Source organism: Mobula hypostoma, chromosome 2, assembly GCF_963921235.1.
Source record: "Mobula hypostoma chromosome 2, sMobHyp1.1, whole genome shotgun sequence".
NCBI classification, from domain to species: Eukaryota; Metazoa; Chordata; class Chondrichthyes; order Myliobatiformes; family Myliobatidae; genus Mobula; species Mobula hypostoma.
The window spans coordinates 168,436,929-168,444,351 of record NC_086098.1 but is presented as its reverse complement, the minus strand read 5'-3'; positions in this window follow the sequence as shown (position 1 = coordinate 168,444,351).

The following is a 7,423-nucleotide window of genomic DNA, read 5'->3' as shown; positions in this document are numbered from 1 at the left end:
AAGAAAAGACCTTCAATAGCCACTTTGTTAGTACATTGTTACACCTGTACACCTACTCTTTAATGCAAATATCTAATCAGCCAATCGTGGCAGCCACTCAACCATGCAGACACTGACTTGAGGTTCACTTGTTGTTCAGAACAAACATCAGAATGGGGAAGAAAGTGATTGTTGGTGTCAGATGGGGTGGTTTGAGTATCTCAGAAACTGCTGACATTCAGGGATTTTCTTGCACAGAGTTGATAGAGAATGCTGCAAAAAAAACAAACCCGAAAGGAACACCCAGTGAGTGCAGTTCTGTGGGTGAAATTGCCCTGTTACTGAGAGAGGTCAGAGGCGAATGGCCAGACAGAAGGTAACAGTAACTAAAATAAATATGTGCTACAACAGTGGGGCGCAGAAGAGTTCCTCTCAATGTACAACATGTCGAACCTTGAAATAGATGGCTTCAGCAGCAGAAGACCATGAACATACACTCGGTGGCCACTTTATTAGGTACAGGGGATATCTAATAAAGTAGCCACTAAGTATAAATTGTGAAATTTGTTGTTTTGCAGCAGCAGTACAGTGCAATACATAACAGAAAACCTATAAATTGTGATAAGAAATACATATTGCAAAATTAACTGAAATAAGTAGTGGAAAAAGAGAGCCAAAATAGTGAGGTAGTGTTCGTGGATTTATAATGAGTTCATTACAGGAAAGAGATTGGAATGAGTGGAGCATTGGCTGATAGGCAGAAAGCAAAGGGTGGGAATAAAGGGATCCTATTCTGATTGGTTGCCGGTTTCTAGTGGTGTTCCGCAGGGGTCAGTGTTGGGGCTGCTTCTTTTTAAAATGTATATCCATGATTTAGATTATGGATTAAATGGTTTTGTGGCTAAGTTTGAAGATGACACCAAGATAGGTGGAGGAGCAGGAAGTGTTGAAGAAACGGAAAGGTTGCAGAGAGACTTGGTCAGTTTAGGAGAGTGGGCAAAGAAATGGCAGATGAGATACAATGTTGAGAAATGTACGGTTGTACATTTTGGAAGAAGAAATAATTGGGCAGATTATTATTTAGATGGGGTGAAAATTCAAAAATCGGAAGTGCAAAGGGACTTGGGGGTCCTCGTGCAGGATACCCTAAAGGTTAACCACCAGGTTGGATCGGCAGTAAGGAAAGCGAATGCTATGCTGGCATTCATTTCAAGAGGAATAGTGTATAAGAGTAAGGAGGTGTTGATGAGGCTTTATGGGGCATTAGTGAGACCTCATTTGGAATACTGTGTGCAGTTTTGGGCCCCCTATCTTAGAAAGGATGTACTGATGTTGGAGAGAGTTCAGAGAGGATTTACGAGGATGATTCCTGGAATGCAGAGGCTAACATATGAGGAGCGTTTGTCGGCTCTTGGATTGTATTCATTAAAGTATAGAAGAATGAGAGGGGATCTCATAGAAACATTTCGAATGTTGAAAGGGTTGGACAGAGTAGATGTGGAAAGGCTGTTTCCCTCGGTGGGTGAGTCCAGGACAAGAGGCCACAGTCTTAGAATTAGAGGGTACCCATTTAAAACAGGGATGAGGAGAAATTCTTTCAGCCAGAGGGTCGTGGATCTATGGAATTCGTTGCCACATACAGCTCTGGAGGCCTGATCATTGAGGGTGTTTAAGGAGGAGATTGATAGGTATCTAATTAGTCAGGGTATTAAGGGATATGGGGAAAAAGCCAGAAATTGGAACTAGATGGGAGAATAGTATAGTTCATGGTGGAGTGGCAGAGCAGACTCGATGGGCTGAATGGCCTACTTCTGCTCCTTTGTCTTGTGATCTTGTGATTTTTGTTATTCATTCTGCATCCCGTGCCCCACCTCCTGCTCCAGTTCTCACGTCAGAGTTACTGACCGCTTTTCAACACCATGTTCAACTGGAACTTGTTTCCTGGGGATGTTTAATTCCGTGTATTAAATGCGATGAATCTGGATTGACAGTTCTCCTGCGAGCACCAGGACTAAGTAATGTGAAGCCATTAGCGAGCGTACCAAATCAGGGCTATTTTTTGTCCCATCTATCTCTGCTAAACGCAGCAACAGTTGTAGAATTTAACCCAACTCTTAAAGTATTAAGCTCTCTTTCAAGATTTAAAGCTGTGATTAACTTTAGGTGCATTTTTCCCCAGATTAATAGTATAAATCTCTCTGATGGGAAAGTCACCTTCTCGATGCAAACAGCTGGTGACCTGTGCCTGGGAGATTCAGGCTGATGAATGTCTGTTGCCCACGTGCACGGAGTGTTCTGCCTTTCAGGCTAGTCTCCTTCTGTGGGCTCACTGTAACCAGCCAGTAACTGGCAGGGGAGCAGAGCACAACAGCAGGCTGCAATAGCGAGGCCATCTGCTGCCAGAGCACCGTGCTGCATCGGAAAGCCAGCACTCTAACTTCCGGTAATTTTTCCTCCTTCCCCTTCCCTCTTCTTCCATTCCCCACTTTAGTTCCCTTCTTACCTCTTCTCTTCTTCTCACCTGTCTATCACCACCCTCTGCTGCCCCTCCTCCTCCCCTTTTTCCCATGGCCCACTTTCCTCTCCTATCAGGTCCCTTCTTCTTCAGCCCTTTACATTTTTCACCTATCGCCTCCCAGCTTCTTACTTCACTCCCCGCCCACGCACATTCCCCTTCACCTAGTCTGCCCTATCACTTGCCAGCTTGTACTGTTTCCTCAACACCCCCACCCCCACCTTCGTATTCTGGCTTCTTCCCCACCGCCCCATCCTTTCCGGTCTTGACGAAGGGTCTCAGCGCAAAATGTTGACTGTTTATTCCCCTCTGTCGATGCTGCCTGACCTGCTGAGCTCCTCCAGCATTTTGTGTGTGTTGCTCCGGATTTCCAGCATCTGCAGAATCTCCTGCGTTTATAATTTACCACATATTTTTCCTGCAATGTATCCTCTGCTGTCCACACTCCGCGACAGCCACAGAATTAGGACGTGAAACATCCAGTCCATCACCCAGCGAAGGACTCCTTCTGCTTACGTGTGATTTACTGCAAGCTCACAGAACATAGAGCACAAGAATCAAGATTCATATTTATTTACCACATATACATCGAAATATACAGTAAGATGCTTTTGTGTTAACCACCAACATGCCCAAGGGTGTGCTGGGGGCAGCCCACAAGTGTCACCACACATGCTGGCACCAACACAGCATGCCAACAACGATCGGCTGAACAATTCAGAGCACAACAAGCAACAAAACAACAATGGCAGAACAATTCCCTTTCCTCCCACTCACCCACGTACACATGCACTTGTTCGTTCATTGTGTGCTGTGTTGTATGACGTGGGTAATCGTGGTCTTCCATGACCATGATTGTCCTTGGCAAATTTTTCTACAGAAGTGGTTTGCCATTGCCTTCTTCTGGGCCAGTGTCTTTACAAGACGGGTGACCCCAGCCATTATCAATACTCTTCAGAGACTGTCTGCCTGGCGTCAGTAGGTCACGTAACCAGGACTTGTGATATGCACCAGCTGCTCGTACGACCATCCACCACCTGCTCCCATGGCTTGTTGTGACCCCGAATGGGGGCTAAGCAGGTGCTACAGCTTGCAAGGGTGACCTGCAGGCTAGCAGAGGGGAGGAGCACCTCACACCCTCTTTGGTGGAGTCATATCTCCACTCCGCCACCCGGCTCGTACACTATAGGAGAGGAACAGCCCTTCGGCCCACAGTGTCTTTGCCAACCACGGTGTCTATCTAAACTAATCCCATCAACCTGAATGTGATCCAAACCCCTCTGCTCTCTGACGTTCTGGTGTCAGTCTAAATAGAACATAGAACAGCCCTTCAGCACACAATGTTGCCCCAAAACAGCTAAAAAGTAAATCAAAACCCCCAAAAACTAATCCCTCCATCTTCCTCATATTCATGTGGCTATCTAAATGCCTCTTAAAAACCAGGACCTGTCCTGGACCTATCGTGTAAATATAATTGCAGAGAAAGCACGACAGTGCCTCTACTTCCTCAGGAGTCTCGCAGATTCAGCATGTCATCAAAAACCTTGGCAAACTTCTATAGATGTGCAGTGGGAGGTGTGCTGACTGGCTGTATTTCAGCCTGGAGTGGGAACACCAAAGCCTTTGAGTGGAAAATCCTACAAAAGGTAGCGGATTCGGCCCCGTACATCACGGGTAAAACACTCCCAACTGTTGAACACATCTGCATGAAATGTTGCCATAAAAAAGCAGCATCCATCATCAAAGATCCTCACCACCCAGGCCATGCTGTTTTCTGCTGCCATCAGGTAGAAGATATAGACAGGAGCCTCAGGACTTGCACCATCAGGTTCACGAACAGTTATTAGCCCTCAACCAGCAGGCTCCTGAACAAAAGGGGTTAACTGCACTCATTCTATTTCTGGTGCTTCCACAACCGATGGCCTCACTTTAAGGATTCTTTATCTTATTACTTCATACTTGTTATTTATGTCTGCCTCTGCACAGTCTGTTGTTCATTGATCCTGTTTAGTTACTATTCTATAGATTTGCTGAGATTGCCTGCGGGAAAGAGAGCCTTAGAGTTGTATGTAGTAACACATGTGTACTCTGATCATAAATTTTACTCTGAACTTTGAACTTTAATATATTTGCTTCCACCACCATACCAAGCAGTGCATTCCAGGAATCCACTACCCTCTGTGTAAAAAACTTACCCCTCCCATGCCCCTTGAACCTACCCCCCCCCACCTTCAACTCATGCCCTCTAGCATTAGGCATTAACACCCTGGGAAAAACATACTCCCTGTCTACTCTATCTATGCCTCTCATGATCTTATAAACTTCTCTCAGCCTCTACCACTCCAAAGAAAACAACCCAAGTTGTATCTGTTTTACCATCGCCCTGGCAGCCTGTTCCCAGTGCCCACTGCTCTCCAGGTAAGAAAACATTCCCCTTCTCACCTTAAGACTATGCCCTGTAGTGTTGAAGATTTGTACTCTGGGGAAAAGGATGTGATGATTGACCCTAGGTATGCTTCTTATAAAATGCTTTCTGTAAAATCCTTTCATTGTGGGGAAAGACCTGACATTTCATCTCCCTCCCTCCCTGAACAGCATCCAACCTGAAAGACAAATGGTTCTACTATTACTATTGGTGGTTGTCCATCATGTTCAACGATAACCACGTACAGTACCTGTGTGGAAGAGTTTTTAAAGCGGAAAAGCCTTTGCACTGGGATAGTTCCACTTTCTCAACCTCAGAAGTCCAGGTCCAGTGGTACGAACAAGTGTCACAAACTGGCACCTTCTTTGGTTGCAGTGGATGACCGTGATGTCTTCCGTGCCTCGTCGTGCCCTTCACTCTCTATGCATGTCCCTGTCTCATCAGGGTATGAGAACCCCTGGCTACCCTCACCTGGTTAAGCCCGCCTGTTGAAGAGGTGTACTGGGGTCTGGTGTTGTCACATTCTAACAGCTACTGGGAACCACAAGCAGGAGCTGAATGTCTGGTGGGGGCCAAAGGTGAGTGAGCTGCCCCTGAATGGACGTGACAAGCCCCCTCACCAGAGGTGCTGCCCCTCCCTGGACACTGCATTCACCAAATTACTACTAAAGAATAGTAATGTTAGTGTTGGTGCGTGGCCAAGTGGTTAAGGCATCAGTCTCGTGATCTGAAGGTTGTTAGTTCAAGCCTCAGCTGAGGCAACATGTTGTGTCCCTGAGCAAGGCACTTAACTACACATTGCTCTGCGATGACACCGATGCCAAGCTGGATCGGCCCTAGTGCCCTTCCCTTGGACAACATCGGTGGCGTGGAGAGGGGAGACTTGCAGCATGAGCAACTGCTGGTTTTCCATACAACCTTGCCCAGGCCTGCACCCTGGAAACCTTCCAAGGTGCAAATCTATGGTCTCATGAGACTAACAGATGCCTAAAAATAGTAATGTTACAACTTTTAAGTTCAAGTTGAAGTTTTTTTGTCATCCAACTGTACATATATACAACCAAACAAAACCATGTTCCTCTGGACCACGATGCACCCACAAAAGAGAAATCACACACAGCACATAAAATAAAACATCACCACAAATAAGTTAATAACACATAATTGAAAGTGCATGTAGTGCACAGCACAGGTAAACAGTAAATAGCTCATTGTCCTGTTGACGAGACCTCAATGGAGGCAGGGTATTCATTAGTCTCACAGCCTGGGGGAAGAAGCTGCTGCCCAGTCTGACAGTCCTAGTCCTGATGTGCCTGTACCTCCTCCCTGACAGTAGTGGGTCACAGAGATTATGGGATGGGTGGTGGGGACCCTCAACGATGCTTTGGTCCTTCTTTGTCAATGCTCCTGTTAAATGTCACAACGGGTTGGGGGGAGGGAGACCCTGGTGACCCTCTTGCTGGACTTTTCATGTCCTCTGTAAGGTCTGGTGGTCTGAAACCTTGCAGTTTCCGTACCACATAATGATGTAGCCAGAGAGGACACTTCAGGTGGTACTCCTGTCGAAAGTTGTTAGAATGGGGGGGTGGTGAGGGGTGGTGGAGCCTTGCACGCCTCAGTCTCTAGATGCTGCTGTGCCTTCTTGACAAATGAGGTGTTGTAGGTCCAGGTTAGATCACCTGTTAATGTGCACATCAGTGAACTTTGTGCCCTTCACCCCCTCTACAGCAGAGCCATTGATATAAGATCATAAAACACATTGTAGGAGCAGAATTAGGCCATTCGGCTCATTGAGTCTGCTCCACCATTCCACCATGGGTCACTTATTCTCCCTCTCAACCCCATTCTCCTGCCTTCTTCCCATAACCTTTGACACTCTGACTAATCAAAAACTTCGTCAACCTCTGTCATAAATATACCCAATTGCCACAGCCGTCCGTAGCAATGAATACCACAGATTCACCACCCAATCACGAAGAAATCTGCAGATGCTGGAAATTCAAGCAAAACACACAAAATGCTGGTGGAACGCAGCAGGCCAGACAGCATCCATAGGAAGAAGTATAGTCAACGTTTCAGGCTGAGACCCTTCATCAGGACTAACTGAAAGAAGAGATAGTAAGAGATTCACCACCCTCTGACTAAAGAAAGTTTTCCTCTTCTCTGTTCTAAATGGATGTCCCTCTAATCTGAGGCAGTGCCCTCTGGTACTAGACTCCCTCACGATATGAAACATCCTTTCCACATCCACTCCAGGCCTTTCAATATTGGGTAGATTCCCCTCTCATTCTTCTGAACTCCAGAGTGCATTGGAGAATGGTTGACCTGTGCCTTGCAGAAGTCCACAATCACTTTTATGTTCTTGTCCATGTTGAATGGCTTACTATGGCAAGTACTCTGTCAACGACTGCAAGTAACTGCAAACACACAGCTCAGCACATCACAGAAACAAGTCCCCCATCCACAGACTTTGTCTAAGCTTCTCATTGCTTCAGTAAATCAGC